Source organism: Equus asinus, chromosome 3, assembly GCF_041296235.1.
Source record: "Equus asinus isolate D_3611 breed Donkey chromosome 3, EquAss-T2T_v2, whole genome shotgun sequence".
Taxonomy (NCBI): Eukaryota; Metazoa; Chordata; class Mammalia; order Perissodactyla; family Equidae; genus Equus; species Equus asinus.
In genome coordinates, this window is record NC_091792.1 from 101823597 (window position 1) to 101842977 (window position 19381).

Genomic DNA, 19381 nt, shown 5'->3' on the forward strand with positions numbered 1-19381 from the left:
CTTCAGATAAGTCTAAATTCAATCTGATTGGCCTACATCTTTCTTTGTGTTTCAACTGGCAATGACAGCAATCAACACTATTGAGCATCTGCTCTACTTCAGACATTCTGCTCAGACCTGAGGATATAGAGCTCAAAAAGTGAGAGGCCCTGTATGGCCAGGAATTCTCCATCAAGCGGAAACAGACAAGTAAACAGACCATTTATCTGCCATGTGGTAAGTGCTATGACCACAATAAGCAGAAATGTTGGAACTTGGGAACTCCAATGAGGTCAAACCCACCCCCAATAGCTTGGAAATACAGGAAATAAGATTGTTTTATAAGTTTAATCTGTAAAATAAATGCACAATGGGTCAGAATAGAGATAAGCAAAGACAAATGAAAGAGTTGGAATAACCCCTAAGGCTCCACCCAGTTCTGATATCCTGGGACTCTGTGCTCTATACACGCACCAGAAGGCCATGCACTGCACAGGTCTTTCCACGCATAATCTCTGTTATTGGACCCCTGGGTCTCTGAATTTCATTCCATGGACACCTGAACCTTGTAAATAATAATTTTACAGGTGGAGAATGATGCAAGATTTTCTTTGTCCTGCCCAGGGTTGTAGAACTAAATAGTTGCAGAGCAGACATGGGAAACCTAGTCTCCAGATTCTCATCTCTGCTCTAAGACGTTATCCCAGATCCAGAGATGTGTTCTGCTGTTGTGAAAAATAAAACTTGGCTAAAGTAAGACTCTCTTAATTTCCACTTAGTTGACAGCTTCCCAGATTGTGTGCAAATTCCTTTAAAAAAAATTAGGTGCACGTAATAATGTTATTATTTTTCACTTCCAAACAGCTGATTGGGTTGTGGTTTTATATACTTATGACTTTGTTTTTTAAATACAAAACCTTTGCAGGGTGTGTTGCTTCTAAACATTCTGCACAAGTTGTGAGCTCGTTCCTGGCTTTTCCACAACAGTGTTCTCTTCTAAGTTGATGCCCAGACACTCTTCACCTGTCTTCCACCCACAGTCACCTATCTGCTAAGCTACCAGAGTAGCCAGCCCCTTGGAGACAAATGGAAACAGGCTTTAGAATGATGAGAACAATGGTTTCTGACTTTAGTGACCCTACTGAAGTCTTGCCACTTCTCTGACCCTAATATATATGTTCCTACAGTAAGTGCAGAATAGTGAGGTAAATTACTATAAGGTGTTCCTAAGTAAAATGAAACAAAACAATAGCTCATCAAGACCTGCTATATGAGGAAACATAATCATGGCCCTGATTCTTCCTACATATTGGAAGTGAACTGCAGCAGGCTCTCAAATTTGAGGAAATTATTTTATTCCCAGTGGAAGAGGCGACTCAAGTATTTATACTTTCCAGCTACTTATTGTAAAACAAGGAAGCCTTTAAGAGCAAATTGGCAGAGAGAGCTGAGGTTGGTTCCAAGGGCACCATCACTGACCTTCCTGGAAAGGAATTATTTGTTTGATGGCCTTGCTCATGGCTTTCAGGATTCTCTTTGTGCAATGAAGTGGGAGGCAATTACCTTTTAGGCGTTTTCCAAATGCTGGCTAAATTGGATGGCTGGCCAAAGACTGTGTGGACAGGGCACATTGTTATTTGGTAATCGCTTATTAAGCACTGTTCTGAACATTTTGGGGGGATCTGCATTTAATTCTTAAACTAACCCCATGAGGAAAATAAGTTATGATTGATAGATGCGCAATCTCAGACTATAGTGATGTTTCCAATATTTTTCTCATCATAGCACCTCTTTGAGGGCTGAGAGGACCAATCTCTGGGCACATACATACACCACTCACAGTGCATTGGAGGAAAAGCTCAAGTTGGATAGGGTTAAGTATCTTGCCAGGGTTAGGAAAGCAGCCAAGCTGAGATTTAGCTCCAAGGCCGTGACTACAAAAACTGTGCTCTTGACCTCTGCTTTATACTGCAGTGTGCCACCAACCTATTCGTGTGGTGGTGTAAAATTCTCACAAACATATTTCTCTTCATTTGAAGACTGATGTAGCTGAGTCCCTGTATGATGCTGGTGTTGGGACGTAGGCCAAACCCTCAGTTTATTACGTTATCCTATTGGACTGTTCTTTCTTTCTTTCTTTCTTTTTTTTTTTTTAAAGATTGGCACCTGAACTGATAATTGTTGCCAATCTTCTTTTATTTTCTTTCTGCTTTTTCTCCCCAAATCCCCCCAGTACATAGTTGTATATTTTAGTTGTGGGTCCTTCTAGTTGTGGCATGTGGGATGTCGCCTCAGCATGGCCTGGTGAGCAGTGACATGTCTGTGCCCAGGATTGGAACCAGCAAAACCCTGGGCCACCAAAGCAGAGCGCGAGAACTTGACCACTCAGCCACGGGCCTGGCCCCTGGATTGCACTTTCAATTTTCAGTGCTTTTATGGTCACCATCTGACTAATGTTTTAATGGACATCCTGTCATCTCATTGGCTACATTGTAAAATGATTCTAGTACATGAACACTCTGAGTGGGAGGGTGTGGGAGGTTAAAATAGCAAAGCCAAGCAAACAGCCCAGCTATTACTACACTAGAAAGATCAGAAGTCACTGTCCAGGCTAATTTAATGCACCCCAGGGCAATCTGGGAAAGTGAGTACATTCCGTTTTATACATTTGAGTCTGCTGAGAAGCTGGTTAGGAGGATATTCCTCCAAAGATCAGCCAGTCAGGATCCAGCATCCCATGTGTGACCATTCCTGTCCACAGGATGCAGACACAAAACGTGAGCAGGGCTTCTCGTCTGAGTGTTACATGTCTATCTGGTCTTCTCTGCTCCATGGTCAGTTTATTAGAAGCTTGTATGAGTGAGAGTCAAAGATCTCATGGGCTCTGTCCCTTTACTGGGAGATAAAACCTCTCCCTGGGTTTTCTTCCTCCAAGTTATATTTTTTATCTTGCGAGTGTTTATTGCATGCTCACCTAGAATGTTAGATTCAATATCTACTGAAAAATATCTAAAGATAACAGAACTATACACAGTTTTTAATCCTAAGGAAATTCCCACCCATTTCAGTGGTATTTACTCTAAGTTAAACATTGAAGGAACCAAGCAGTGTGTATCTCTTAGCAAGAGCCTGGAGGATGTCAAGCTGTGGCTGTGAGCCGCAGCTGCTCGAAGCCTTGTCCTAGGAGCCTAGAACTTGCAGGTGTCTCTTCAGGAAGCAGACTCCCCACAGAAAAAGGGAAATGGACATGAATTTGCAACACCACACACTGAAAGTATTCAACCAGACTTTACCCAGTGTTTATCCAACACTTTGTTAATCTGTGCTCATAAAACTAACCCATTCCTGAAACAGCAGAAACAGGCATCATTTACTCCTAAATGCCTTCCCATTTGCCTTGCAAGCAATGGCTTTTTCAGACAAGACCATTTTTTTCAGTGTTAAAAATGAGAATCTCTGAAGAAAAAAGTGAGTATCAGATCTCTATAGATCACCACTCACCTCAAGAGAATTGGACCAGGGGCCCCAGCAAAGGAGAAATTGTGCCAAATGTGTTTCCAGGGGCAAAATCAATAAGAAATATAGCTTGAGTATACCATACTCTTCAATTAGTGAGAAAGATCTATTATATTGCTAAAGCTGAGAAAACACTTCCAAATCACGTAACTGTGGTCAATGTCCAGACCTAGAGCAAAACTACTAAGTAGTAGGGTTTATACCATAACCAAGAGATTCAAAAGAATGAAAACACATAAACCTCCCCCCTCCCTCCAACTAGACTGAGGTGATTTTTTTAACAAATCTTTGCTGGGCTGGAAGAAAAGCAAGAAAGAAAACAAGAGAGTAAGTTATTGGTCTGTATCGCTGATGGAAACTCCAAACCCTGGGGGTTGGGATGATAGAATCTCTCAGAAGGATCTGAAGATCTCAGAGCAGGACTTGTGCCTCCACTCCCCATCAAGAGTCCCAAGGAAATATTCTCACAGAGAGCCCTGTGCAACATGCGGGGCCCTAGTGGAGTAGAGATGGCTGCAGGACAGATAGAGCCGGAGAGACCATCTGAGACACATCCACCATCTCCACCTCCATGTTTCCTGCAGCATCGGAGCAGCAGATGTCTTCCCATGGCTTCCCTCACACTCTTCCCCCATGAGACCGGGCAAGAGTTTGGCTGAGAGAAAGCCAATGGACCGGGAATGCCCTTATGGTGTGTGGGCCTGGAAGCCAAAGGGCAAGGACACAATGGTGGATGGCAGTGAGGACAGATGCCAAAAGCCAAAGCCAGCTCAGAAGAGGAACAGAGATCATCCTTAGTGAGAAGGTTTAAAAGAAAAAAAAGGAGTGGGAGGAGAAGCAGAATGTTGAATTGACTAAGAATTTACTCAAGAAGGACTCAGTTTCCTGAAACTAGAGTCACAAGCTGACATAGCTCTGGTCCTGATGTGCTGGAGTCTTTGGAGAGAATCTGCTGCTCTTGATTCACCAGTGAGGGCAATCAGTGCCCCCAGTAGTGCCCAGATCAGAGCATGTCTTGCTGGCTCTGAAAAGGAGTGGCCAGACAAGCGTCTTTCCTCATACCCATCAGGGAGTTGGTACGTGCCAGGGTGTATTATCAACCCTTTTCTCTGTTCTTCTAGGGCTACTAGAAAGTTCTAGGGAAGGCAAAGCCCCCAAAGCAGACTGTCCTGGTGAAGGCCAAATTCTTCAGCAGAAGAGCTGAGGAGAAGATCGAGGCTGTGTGTCCTGGTGGTTTGACATCACCTGGAGGGAGGTTTATTAAATGCTAACCAGTGCTTTTCAAAAAAAAAAAAAAGACTGGATTTTAAACCAGAAGTAATTAAATTTATCTTGAATTAGAAAGATTTCTTTTTCTATTAGCAAATAGAAATTGGAGCTCATGAGTTAATTTAATTCAACTACAGAAAAATAAAATTACTTCTTAGCTCACTTGACATTTGCAATGGTAAAAATTTACTCCCTCAACACATTTTAGTATAAATTCGCTGCTTCTGTTTCAATTTTATCTCATATTTCAGAATGAGAGGCTTGCTGCCCTCTTAAAGGAGTTTTAATCCTCAGTGCAGGAATTAGAAGGCACTTTTTAGGAGCCGTACCGGTGGGCGCTGTGGTTGTCGCCCTGGTATCCGCTCCACCCTTTCTCCACTGTGAAGCAGCCACGGGGACCATGTCTCCATCTCTGGGGTGAGCCCACCTCCACTGCTACTGGAACTGGTTCCTGGGCCAGAGGGCTCGGTCCTGGGCCATCAGCCAGCACTCAACACAGGCCTCCTCTTTCTGGAGATGAACACTGAAACACGGAGCCAGCCCTAGCTTGAAACTGACAGCACAGAAGGTAAAGAAAAGATGTCTGGTGAGTTACTCAATCAAATCAACACCAAAACCACCGCTTCTGAACTTTCCAGGCTGAGTCAATCAGTCTCTTTTATGATTTAACCCAGTTTGAGTTGGGCTTTGTGTTACCTGCAACCAAAAAACCCTGAAATGTTGCAGTTGGAGAAGGGACTTTCTCACCTCCTAAATCTCAGTGAATGAGTAAAGCCGGGCCTCACAAGAGTTACCTCATGCTTTGATGTCCTTTTTCTACAAAAGTATTCAATGAGAAAAACCAACAATGAATATAAGCAAATTCTATGAAGTGAAAAACCCAGGTCTCCTTTATTTCTCATATTTCATGTTTATCTTCCCCCTAACCTGTGGAATCAGTGACCTCTGCGCATGGATCTGTCTTTCCTTCCCTTCTTCTTTCTCTTCTTCCTTAAAGACAGGAGGGGAGGATGAGGAGAAGGAGAGTGAGTGAGAATGAAGGCAGGTAGGCAGGCAGTCATCAGCAATGGCTCCCTGCTTCTGATCGGGTGGATGGAACATTCCTTACTAGCTCTTATATAAAACTAAGAATGTGTGCTTCCATTGTTCAGGGATATTGAGTGACTCCAAGAGAACAATCCATTCCACAAATTCCACTGACAACTCATGACCAGGTGATGCAAGCAGTGAAACACAATGCACACTGATTGTTTGATCTGTCACGGATATCGGGGCTGGCAGCTACAGGATTATTATATTTCACTCACCCATTTCTCTCTCACATACCACTCTAAGGCTCTTATGGTAACCTCCCAGGCCAGAGTTTAGAACAAACCATTGGACAGGACACTTATCAAAGTGCAAACATTGACTTTACAATGTGGCAGTTAAAAATAACCTGCCAGAGACTCGGGGCATCAGGGAAGCCCATTGTCCTGCATGGTGTAGAGTGTACCCCAGACTTCCTCCCGGAGGCCTTCTCTTCCACATTCTTTTAGTTCCTTCCTGTGGCTGCAAATTGACGAGGTTCAAAGGGGGCCACTGTCTTTAGGATGTCAGGTTTGTAAGTTTCTGCCCTTTCCCATTTACTCATTGCCTTCTGGGATAGCAGACAAATCCCAAACTGGTTGGTGCACAGAGCAGCAGTGCACAGGAGCCTACCAGCATTTATTTTTTTGCATCCAGAGGCATGTGGATCCTGGAAAAGAAGTACAATTCCCAAGGCTTGGTTTCAGCTCACAAAGTAGAGGATGAGCTCAAGAGGAAGTCTGAGGCCAAAGGTCAGGCTACTCCAGAGGCAGCTCACGGGGAAGGCTCCAGGCATGGCTGGGGAAGAGCAAAGGATGCAGCAGAATATTTTCAAATGTGATATGGGGGGAAATGCCCCTGTCGAATAACAAAGGATTGGATCCTCCCATCCGAATTGAAGCACGGATGGGTTTACTGTCAACAGCCTGTTTGTAAGAGCAAAATTAGAATAGGTTCTGTTCTTGAAAGAAGAATATTTAAGAACCTTGAAAAGCTCTACTAAAAGAACTCTCAAAACTCTACACAAAAAGAAAAGCAACAATCCAATTGGAAAATGAACAAAAGACAGGAAGAGACATTCAAAGAGGATTTATGATGGTAAATAAGCACATGAAAAGTTCAACATCACTAGCCATTAGGGAAAGGCAAGTTAAGACTGTATTGAGATATCATTATACATCTGTTAGAATAACTAAAATGAAAATTAGTAATAGTGACAAACACTGGCGAAGATATGGAGAACTTGATCTCTTATACGTTGCTGGTGAGAATGCACAATGCTACAGCCACTCTGGAAAATAGTTCTATAGTTTCTTTAAGAACCAGACATATATTTACCATATCACCTAGGAATTGCATTCCTAGGCATTTATCCTAGAGAAACGAAAACTTATGTCCACATAATAACCTGTACATGATTGTTCACAGCAGCTTTATTTGTTATAGTCCATAACTGGAAACAACCAAATCCCTCAGTAGGTGGGTGGTTAAACAAACTGTGGTACATCCAGACCATAGAATACTACTCAGCAATAAAAAGGAATGGCATTTATATAACATTCTTAAAATGACAAAATTAGAAATGGAAAACAGATTAGTGGTTGCCAGGGGTTAGGGAGGGTGGGTGGGGCATGATATGACACTACAAGGGTAATGAGAGGGATCTTTGTGGTGATGAAAAGTCCTGTATCTTGAGTGCAATGGTGATTACATGAATTTATATATGTGACAAAATGGCATGGAACTATACACACCCATTGTTTCAATGTCAAATTCCTGCATTTGATATTGTACTATAATTACGTAAGATATAACCATTGGGGGCAATTGGGTGAAGGATTCACTAGAATTCTTTGTATTATTTTTGTAACTTCCTGTAAATCTATAATCATTAAAAAAATTTTTTTTAACTCTACCCAGAGTTTCTGGACCTAAGCCAGATGCTGTGTGAATTCTGTGGTTTTGGCTATCCAGCATCGCTTCATCAGTGGTTTCCTGTTCACTGTGCCCATATTTCCTCAGCAGGACCCCTCTTCGCCTCTGTCAGCCCAGATAGTTCCAGGGAAAACATGTGACCCAGGCAGGAGAGGTCAGCACATTGTGTTGCCCTAAGCCAGTCTAGACTAGACTTTGCTGGAGCTGGGACAGAGATGATGGTTCTCTTGCATTGGACTCAAGTCTGGAAGGATGGAGGTCCGGGAACCACATGAGGGGGCTGCGCATGGCACTGTTGCCAGGGAAGCATAAATCAGAGGAAATCATTTGAGCCCTGTGGCCACACATGCCTACCTGCAGACGGCTCTGTTTGTGAGCCAATGCATCCCATAAATTCCAGAGCAGGCAGCCAGTTGCCATAACACCTGGACATTTAACAGTTAATGTAATACAGGGAGGGAAAATGTTCTACTCTTTCATAAACGGACAAATAAACAAACAAAAAGCTCTCAGGGCCTGCCCACTAACCCAACTTCCTGTATCAGTGGTATTAATGGAAGCCTGTCGTCTGGGAATCCTGCCCACAAATCTATTGAAGCAACCCTTGTAAGAGCTGATTTTCAAACCTAACACCCCCCATGCAGGTACCTGAGGGATGGGGGAGGGAGAAGTCCCGTTTCATTACTTAAGGAGGACTACTGATCCCCTGAGTTGATAATATTTAGGCCCCATTCTCTCCCTCCAACTCCACTTTCCATTTTGAATTTTCATCTTCGCATTTCATTTTGCTTCCAAATTCCCTCATGTGTAACCCTGTTCTCGAGCCCTTTCGGCTAACCCATCCTCCTTCTCCTGTCTACCCCGATCACAATCTCTGTGGTGATGACGCTGCCTGGTCTCTGTCCTCCTCTCTCTTGTCCCTCTTGAGGCACCAAAGAGGTCCGAGGCCCACATCTTCCCTCTCCTCCAGCCCCCTCGCCTCACCATCTCAGTGAAAACGGGGTATTTCCACCCATGCTCTGGGTCCCAGGTCCTCAGGACTTGCTTTGTCAGGGATCTCTGCTCTCTGCTACCTTCAGCCTAACCCTCTGCTGGCCCCTTTGCCTTGCCATATACACGCCTAAGTTTCTCTCTTCTTATAAAAACAAACATTTGCCCCCAACCATTTGCCTCCTGGGAACTATTGTCCTATCTCTCCACTCTTCTCAGCCAAGTTTCTAGAAACAACATTCTGCCTTGACTGGTTCTATGCTTCCTCACCTTTAATTAAATGCCCAGTCCTTGGCCATCTGGCCTCTGCCCTACTGAAACCGCTGAGATTTCTCAATTGCAAAACGGAGAGGTCTCATGCCAGTCTAATTGTCTTTGGCCCCCGTGTGCTGTCTGACATTGCTGTCCACTCCCTCCTCACAAACTCCCTCCTCTTGGACTTCCCTGACGCCATGCTGCTGGCATTCCTCCAACCTCTCTGTCCACTTCTCCTCGGTCTCCTTTGCTGGGCCTTCTCCTTTTGCCCTGTTTCTTGGGGTTCCCTGGCCAGCCTTCTCCTTGTCCCTACATTCTTCTTCTTCTCTCTACTCTAACTGAGAAATCTCAAAATCCATGATTTCACTTAACACCAATATGTGCTTGAGTCACCAGGCCAGGTCCATTTCCTAGGCTTCAGGTCACCTCGCTGAGGCCCATCACCTAAGCCCTCAAGTTCAGCACATCCAAGGTGAGCATAGGCTTTACCCTCCTCCACCCTCTGCCTGCAGACCTTCCTTCTCTTCCTCCTGCGTTCCCTGCGGGGGAAGCCTCCCCCCGCCTCCCTCTTCTGCAACCTCTTTATCCATTCAGTGGCCAAGCCCTTTCGGTTTTAGCTCCTTCAGAGCTCTCACACACCCTCCCCTCCCCTGATGCCCCTTGTTTCTTCTCCGGCTTGTCCCACCAGTCTCCTAACTGGTTTGTCTCTAGGGTTCTCCACACCCCTAGCCCCGAAACAAAAATTTGCTCAGTTTATACCTTGCTTAAAATCCCGCCTTGGCTCCTCCTGGTCCTCATGGCGAAAGCCAATTCTCACAATGCAGCATCCTCAACGACGTGCTTCCTGCCTCTCTCCAGGCTCCACTCCCACCATTTTTACCCATAAGCCCTTTGTTCCAGCCATTCTGGCCTGCTGGCGGTTCCCCAAGTGCACACTCCCCCTGCAACTGACTTGCACACTGGCCTTCAAAACTCTGTTCAGTTGGGTGTCACTTCTCATGGAAACCCTTCCTAATGTGCCCAAGCTGAGTTAGCACTGTCATCTCTATTCCTGTCACGTATGCACTGAGTTCATCTGATGCATGTCACTCCACTGTGTCCTCCATAACATCAAGATAGCCTTACAGGCAAAGGCAGCGTCCCTTTTCTTTCTTTTTTTTTTTTTTTGGATAGCTTTTTTTCCCAAATTGTATTTTATTTTGAAATATTTAAAATCTTTTGAAAACTTGAAAGAATGGTACAAAGACACATACCTTTCATCAAAATTCACGACTTCCTAACATTTTGCCACACTGTACATTCATTCTTCCTGTCCCCTCCCCCTCCCTCTATAAAATACACTGTACTGGTTTAAATAGCGTTCCCCCAGAATTCGTGTCTACCCAGTACCTGAGAATATGACCTTATTTGGAAAGAGGATTTTTGCAGATCTAATCAAGATAAGATGAGGGCATTCTGGATTAGGATGGGCCTTAATCCAATGACTGGTGTCCTTATAATAAGAGGGAAATTTGGACAAAGACACACAGAGAGGATATCACATGACAGCAGAGGCAAAGACTGGAGCGATGCAGCTGCAAACCAAGGAATGCCAAGGATTCCCGGCAACCCCCAGGGGCTGGAAGAGGCCAGGAAGGGTCCTCCCTGCTTCAGAGGGAGCACAGCCCCGCCACCTCCCAGATTTCAGATTTCTAGCCTTCCGAACAATGAGCAAATGAAGTTCTCTTGTTGTAAGCCACCCAGTTTGCGGTAATTTGTTACAGCAGCCCTAGGAAACTAATAAAATAATTAGATATAGATAGCTATATACATAAGATAGATATTAATATATCTGTTAATATAAAATATAAAATCAATGTATACTATAAAATTGATATTAATATAGATATAAAAGTGTTTTTTTCTAAACCATTTGAAAGTAAGCTTTAGGCACATGACGTTTACCTCAACACTTTAGTATATATCTTCTGAAAATAAAGACATTCTCTTATATAATAACAATATCATTATCAAACTCCAAAAATGAAACATTAATACAATACATAATATAATATATATAATATGGAGTAAATATAATACAATATAATATATAGAATAGATATTCAAACTTCCCAGTGGTCCTAACAATGACCTTTACAACTTTAAAAAAAATCTAGGATCCAATCAAGGTTCATTCATTGCACTTAATTGTCATGTTTCTATGATCTTTTTTTTTTTCAGGGAAAGATTTGCCCTAAGCTAACATCTGTTGCCAATCTTCCTCCTTTTGCCTTCCTTGTTTACCCCCTAAAGCCTCAGCTCATAGTTGTGTAAACTGTAGGTTCTTCTGGTTCAGTTTTGTGAGCCACCACCACAGCATGGCCACTGACAGATGAGTGGTGTGGTTCCACACCTGGGAACTGAACTCAGGCCACCGAAGTGGAGTAGCCGAATTTTAACCACTGGGCCATCAGGGCTGGCTCTCTATAATGTTCTTATCCTAAACAGTCCCCTGCCTTTTTTTCTTATTTTTTTCTTTTCTTGACATTGACATTTTTACAGAATCCAGACCAGTTTTGTATGCTGTCCCCAAATTGGGATTTGTCTGACTGTTTCCTCATGATTAGATTCGGGTTAAACAATTTTGGCAAGGAACAATAAGGGTGATCTTGTGTCTGTCTTAGTCCCTCACATCAGGAGGCACATGGTGATGTTTGATTTGATTGCCAATGCCCATTATTGGTAATGGTAAATCTGATCACATGGTTACGGTGCAGGATTGTGTCTTATTGTATTCCCAGGACTTTTCAACAGGACTGAGCCCTTAATTGTTCATTGAATGAATGAATGAATGAGACTTATGAAGCAGAATGGTCTGTACTGAAACTAAAAAATTTAAAAATTTGGCAACAAGTGCAACTTGATATTAATCACGTACATCACCTCTTATTAATCAGGGACATCACTGGGGCACAATGACTTTGCTACCCCCACTTCTGCAATGTTAATGTTCGGCACTAAAATGTGAAATCTATTGTGCAAGCAGAGCGATATTAGCTTATATAAATTCAGCTGTGAGCTTGGGAGCTTCAGAACATAGATCTCAGGATGGTTGTAGATACCACTCAAAAAATAAAGCAAATTATGTCTTACTGACTTGAATGTCATTATTTTCTTCCAAGATGTTTTATTTAAGTTCCAGTAATTTAGGCCAGTTTCCAGAGTTAGGCAATATGTTTGTAATAGCAACATTATAAAATGTTAATTCTGAAAACTGTCTGTCTTTTAACACACACACAGCCTTCATATCACTTATAACTCCAGTTTATTGCCTGTAAATCAGTTTCTGTCCACCATATTTAATCATTGGCCGATATTTTTACAAAGACACTCAACTTTAATAAAATCCTTAAGGGGATTGTTAGATATTCGATCATGAATGATTTGAAAAATAAAAGGCTCTGGTTATAGAACCAAATACTAATGAAGCCACATGATTTGGCTAACTCTCCTGAGTTTAACAGCAGCTACAGAAAGCGACCCCAGACCCAAAGATGGACCCTGATTGCTCTAACAGAAGTTGTTGATGCTCACACACAATGAGAATTCTCGTTTATGATACGTGGTCCCTAGTTTTAGCTGCCTAAATACTGGGGAAAAGCTGTGGCAATTGTCCTAATGGGCTTGGTCTGAGTTAACTTCACACACTGAATGAGGCCCAGGCATAACCACCTTGGTAAAGAACACTGACGAGCATCCCTCTGCATCGCTGTTTACGAGGTACAGCATGCAGCTAAGGGAAACTTGGGTGGTGTTAGAAACGCAATCCATAGAGAGCAGCTGTAGCAGTGTATCCACTTCTGGACATCATTCTAGCATAGATGGGGACAACCTGACAGTAGAGGAGTGTCATCCAGCCCTGGCGTTAAGAGGGAAGTCTTAGGAGCCAAATCACCTGGGTTCAAAGTTGGGCTCTGTTACTTACAGGCTGTATAACTTTGGGCACATTACTTAACCTCTCTGTGCCTCAGTTTCCTCATCTATAAAATGGGGGTAGCATTTACCTCATAGGGTTGTTATGAGATTTATATGAATTAATATATATAAATTGCTTAATTGGCACCTGGCACATAATATGTAACCAATAAACATTGATTATTATTACTACTATCATCATCATCACCATCACCATCAGGAACAGCTGGTGAAACTAAAGCAGGAGAAAATAGAAAGGAGACTTGTAGGGACGTGACTGGTCTCCCCAAAGGCTTGAAGTGCCACCAAGAGGAAGAGGGATTAGATGATTTCCATGTTACCCTGGGAGCACATATAAATCAGAGGGTACAAATCACGGGCATTCAGATTTGGGCTCAATATACAGGGAACACCACTCTATAGGTCAGAGTTACTGAAGGAACAGAGCCCAACTTTGAACCCAGTTATCTGAAGCAGTTTGCTCTAAATGAGGGGTGTCCTAGGCTCCTGGGGTATTCAGTCCCACCCTGGATGATCCCTTGGGATTTAAGAATTAGCTGGAAGACTGAATTAGATGATCCAAAAGAACCTAGCCCTGTGAGTCTATAATCAAAAAACACTCATTACAGCATCAAGCAGAATTTTAAAGAATGATTAAAATATCAGAAGCTCTACACAAATAAAAACTCCTCTGTTGCAACATTGTCACATCTTTGCCTTCCTTGTTTACTAATCTACTCCCAAATCTACTCATTAGTTATCCTTCCCATTTCCACCCAATGCCTACACAAAAAGGAAAGAGATGCTGTAAAGAGATTTCATCTGAATAACACACTCCGATGCACATACAAAAACACAAGACGCACCTTATCTTATAGGAGTTTAGGTTCTAAAATGGGTCGGTGTATACGGTAAAAATCACAGACAGTCAAAACGGCCGTGAACAATCTAGGGAGGCACCCCCAGGTTAACTGCGTCTTTGTGAGCCCAGCACAGTCGATTTCCCTCCAGTGTCGGAACTGATCTCTGCTTTTCTGGTTCAGCACTAAACAAAGGAGTTGGCCTGAGTTTAAGTTCCAATTTCTAAGAAAAATATAGATGTTTAAACAGTAACCTCAGTCAGGAGGAAGAGCTATTTGTTCTGCGGGGAGATGAGACCAAATGAGACCAATGGGATTCATGATACCCACTCATTCTCACACGTTCTCAGCGAGTGGGACGTCCAGCTGAATTGACTGCACCATTTATATTACTATCTTCCTAATTTGTCTATTTCTTTTCTTTTTTCTATGTACCCTAGTACACAAGAGTTGAAGTCGCTGAAGTTAAAAGCACTTCTCTGAACATTTAGGAGCAAGCCAGGCCTTCTTAGTCAGCAATTGCTCTCGTTCAGTTCATTTTTTCTATGACTACTCCCTGGCCCCTGGTGATGTTTGTTTATCCAGCACCCTCCTTTCTTCCGAGGAAGGCGCCCCTTCTTCGGGGGGACTGCCCCTTCCCCACTGCAGTCAGCGATTCTAGGGTTCCACCAACCGGAGTGCCTCACCGGCTACATGGGCGGGCATATGACCTAAGCAGGACCAACCAGAAGCCTCCTCTGGGATTTCTGCACTTGGAACCAGGGCGTAGTTCTGGCATGTGGGTTGAAGGAAGACAAGAAGAAGAGGCAGTGTTGAGGGGTGAAGAGAGGGTTCTTGGCTCCACTCTTGTCCCGGCTCCAGTAGTCTCTAAGGTTAGTGATTCTCGTGACGATGCACTAAGTATCTTCTCTTTGCTGAATTGGGTTTCCGTCACTTCCAATAAATGGAATTTTAATACAGTCCTCAAGAGTTCTCGTCCCTCACCTGTACCAATCGCAATATTCGCTAGGCAAATAAGAGCATACACAGTATACGCTCGGACGTCTGGCTCCATGCTTCTTACCGCACACATTTGGAAATACTTTCATTTTCAGGCAGGCTCCTCAGACCCCTACCAAATGTGAGGAACTGTCTTAAATCCTTTCAAATCGTTCAGATTATATAACACAAGAAAGGGATGTGGGGCGGGGGCAGGAGAGGAGGGAGGCAGGGGAGGGGAGGAGAGAAGAGAGAAAATGAAAGAAAACCCCGTACCATTTTTTTTTTCTTCTTCTTCTTCTCCCCAGAGGCCGCCAGTACATAATTTTATACTCCAGCTGAAGGTCCCTCTAGTTGTGCCATGGGGGACCCTGCCCCAGCATGGGCGGATGAGCGGTGTCGGTCTGCATCAAGGATGGGAACCAGCGAAACCCGGGGCCCCCAAAGCAAAGTGGGCCTACTTAACCACTGGGCCATGGGACTGGCCCCCAAAACCCTGTACCTTAATGAGAACTCACTCTGCCTTTGCCTCTGTCTTTCAAAGTCATAGGAGAAAGGCTCTCATTGAACCCCAACAAACATTCTTTGAGTGCCTATTACATGCCAAATGCTGACGTGGGTTGAGGAGACCATATAAATGAATACAGGTAGTCCCTGCCCTCAGGGGGCTCAGCACCTGAAGGATTCCTGAGTTGTGAGCCTCCCCCAAATACCTCTAACAGGTTCATTGATTCTTTTTTCTCCTACTTATCAGGAGTTGAGATAATTTGATATTTGATATGATTCTTTTTTTTTTTTAGGAAGATCAGCCCTGAGCTAACTGCTGCCAATCCTCCTCTTTTTGCTGAGGAAGACTGGCCCTGAGCTAACATCCATGCCCATCTTCCTCTACTTTATATATGGATCGCCTACCACAGCATGGTTTGTCAAGCGGTGCCATGTCCTCACCAGGGATCCGACCAGCGAACCCCAGGCTGCCAAAGCAGAACGTGCGCACTTAACCACTGTGCCACCGGGCTGGCCCTAATATAATTCTTAAGAGTCTAGGTCTCACTCTGCACTAGGCACACACATACACAATACCAAAATAATCATCTTGCAATTTCTAGGAATTATTTGAGTAGACACTTCCTTATAATTTGAATAAATCTCTCATTTTAAAATCTGTCCTTCTGAGTTAAAAAAAAAACCCTGAATTAAGGAAATTTACCAAAAACAATTCATAGCTTTTACTTTGGAAGGAAAAACACTGTGCGTCCCATTCCTGCATGCAGTAGATCATTCAATTCAACTCCTTTTCCAGGGGGTGCAGTTGGAAAGCCTTTGTTCAATGAGTGGTCCATGGTCACATGGTGACAAGTTCTGGCCTGGGGTCCTACTCTGCAAACACCTGTTCTTTTCCTCTCTCTGCTAGCACACATAGGCCCTCATTGATCTGGGAAGTCGCGGAAGTGATCTCAGGATGTTTAAGAAATTTCCAGGTTGACCTCAGCCACTGACTGAAGATTTAATGTCCAAAAAAAAACCCTTAAGAATTTTCTATTATGCCAACAACTCAACCAAGAGAAATTCTTTAAACTTCATTTGCATGGACAAGAATCGTAAATCTTATCTCTCTATCTAGAACATCATCTGGACAAATGACAAGTTAGGCAGACAGGAATTCTGAGACGCCATCTGGTCAGAGCTTAGACTAACAGAGCTGAGAAGAGTCCACTGGATGTGCAGGGTTAGGAATGTTCTGTGCTTGGGATGCAACTTCACTGCTGGGGAGGGGGGAGGGAAGGGAGTGGGCCTCTCTGGACATCCTGTCTTTAATAATCCGGGTCTACACCCATTCAAGGCCCATTGCTAGTAAACTGGAGTGACTCGCCAGTTCCTGGACAACAAGGGTGTGGTCCAGGATGGGCAAACACACGGACTCTTCCCTACTTGTGCCCACGGCAGGCATTTTCCAGTTGTCAAAGTCAGACTCCTTTCATAACAGAGCAGACCAGCCAGTTGTCACTTAGAAGCAACCTTACTGCTACCCTTGGAATGGTCCTTCGGGCAGTAAGTATCTAATCCCTTTGTGAGAGGGAGGTAGACAGCTGCCAAGTCTGCTGTGTAGCGCCAGGGAAACTACCTGAAGACAGTTTTGATGATAATGAAACGGGCAGAAGTTTCACAGGGTAGGAAAGGATTTCCACAAGTCAGAATGGAACTCATCATTGAATTCCGGGTGAGATGAAAGTTTGGCTGGAAACAAAACTCTCGGCATTGGCTAGCTCAGAGGAGGTTCCCATGCCTCCCTGTAAACTTTTTTCACAGATTTCTCTTGTGTTCTTGGGACTGGGGCTGGAATCGGAGTTAGAAGCTGTAATTCATGAGAGGACCCAGGACAAGAAACTTAGAGAACCAGCGCTGGAGACTGAACTCAAGCGTACTTAATGACTGGACTTTCCTCAGGGCCTGGCACTGGAAATGTACACTGGAACTTTGTATTTCTGTGATGTGCTGATCACACAATCTCTAGTAGCTGATGGTTTTAGTTTCCTTTTTTTTTAAATCATACTCCCTTCTTTATATATTGTGACCAAAGTGCTGTTACCAGAGAGAGTCAGCTGGCTCAGGCCATTCAGTGCAGGCATTCAGTCTCTCCAGGTTCCTGGGTAGGGGCTCAGGTAAGGTAAAGTCGGATGGCCTTCAAGGGAAGCCCAGTCCTCCACACCATAAGCATCTCTGCTTAGAGCTTCATCTGCTCTCAACACAGGGAACTAATGGAGCAGGAGCATGGTAGGATTTGGACTTTAGAAATAACATTTTCATAATGTGAAGGGTGGATTTTAAGAGGCGAGATTAGAGACTAGAAAATTTGTTATGAAGCTATTGCAATTGACCAGGCTAGAGATGAAGAGGGACTGACTGAGGGAAAGGCTGGAGAAAAAGGAATAAATCTGAGTAATAGTAGGATTTAAAATCAGCAGCCTTGGTGACTGATTGACAGTAGAGGATAGAGGAGAGGGAAGACTCTGTGCTGACTTCTAAGAAGGACCAGAACACCCATCCCATCTTAGTCTACTGTTAGTTTCCATAATTTTCCACTAACCTGACTTGTTCGCAATCTCTCTTGTCTTTGTTTTACCATGAAGTATCATTTCTTTTTTTTTTATTTTGAGGAAGATTAGCCCTGAGCTAACATCTGCTGCCAATCCTCCTCTTTTTGCTGAGGAAGACTGGCCCTGAGGTAACATCCGTGCCCATCTTCCTCTACTTTTTATATGTGGGATGCCTACCACAGCATGGCTTGACAAGCGATGTGTAGGTCCACACTCAGGATCCAAACTGGCGAACCCTGGGCCACCGAAGCAGAATGTGCAAACTTAACTGCTGTGCCACTGGGCCGGCCCCTGAAGTATCATTCTGATTATTGGAAGTGGCTTACCCCGTAATCATATTCCATGTCAGGCCCTATGTCAATAAGCTGAGCTTTCTACCCATCTGGAGTTTGAGAATAAGTCAAGACCAATTCATGTCCAAGACCTCAAATTAATTATCACCTCATAAGACTGGAAGAGTTGGGTGAGAGTGATGTCTATCTTAGGTCAAAAAAAGGATCACCTATTGGACTTCTCCATATGATTATAAATATTGGAATTAAATTTGGCAATGGAGCACTTTTATCCAGACAAGACTCAGCTTAATTTTACATAGCTTTTATATGTAATATTTAACTCTGGTCACTAACTAATGCAAACCAAGAAAAATATCATATCCTCAGTTCATTCATTCCATTGGAATAAAAACCAAGCCACTGAAGAGTTTAAGGGCAATTAAAAGATCTGGAAACATTGGTCAATGTGTTCATTAGAAGTTAAAAAGGCGGGACCTGCCCCGTGGTGCAGTGGTTAAGTTCGCATGTTCTGCTTCGGCAGCCCAGGCTTCGCCAGTTTGGATCCCGGGTGCGGACATGGCACCGCTTGGCAAGCCATGCTGTGGCAGGCATCCTACATATAAAGCAGAATAAGATGTGTGCGGATGTTAGCTCAGGGCCAGTCTTCCTCAGCAAAAAGAGGAAGATTGGCAGCAGATGTTAGCTCAGGGCTAATCTTCCTCAAAAAAAAAAAAAAAGAAGTTCAAAAAGCAATTATCTTGGGGCCAGCCCTGTGGCCAAGCCATTAAGTTCGCGTGCTCCGCTTTGCCAGCCCAGGGTTTTGCTGGTTCGGATCCTGGGTGCGGACATGGCACCACTCGTCATGCCACGTTGAGGTGGCATCCCACATGCCACAACTAGAGTGACCCACAACTAAAATATGCAACTATGCAAACGGGGGGATTTGGAGGAAAAAAAAAGATTGGCAACAGTTGTTAGCTCAGGTGCCAATCTTTAAAAAGAAAAAAAAAGGCAATCATCAATAGGTAATAAAAATCTGAAGACCACAGCCAAGTGACCCTCAGAGAACAATGAGAAAAATTTTCTATTATGTCAAAAATCATGGAATCAGCCTCCCTTTTTCTTCTTTGTTCTCATTTTCTTTCTTGTGTCAAGTGTTTTCTCCTCCATCTCACCCCATTGAATTTTCTCCTTCCCCTTACTT

At 43.6% G+C, this 19381-nt stretch overlaps 1 protein-coding gene and 1 non-coding gene across 5 annotated transcripts in view; one reads left to right on the top strand and one right to left on the bottom strand.

Annotated features, from left to right (window-relative positions):
* Nucleotides 1-19381, bottom strand: part of SHROOM3 (shroom family member 3) — a 263254-nt gene that overhangs the window by 226886 nt on the left and 16987 nt on the right. The window lies entirely within an intron of this gene.
* On the top strand, nucleotides 4380-4509 carry LOC123284894 (small nucleolar RNA SNORA3/SNORA45 family). The gene has a single exon (XR_006526334.2). It is a non-coding gene; the product is annotated as a small nucleolar RNA SNORA3/SNORA45 family (small nucleolar RNA).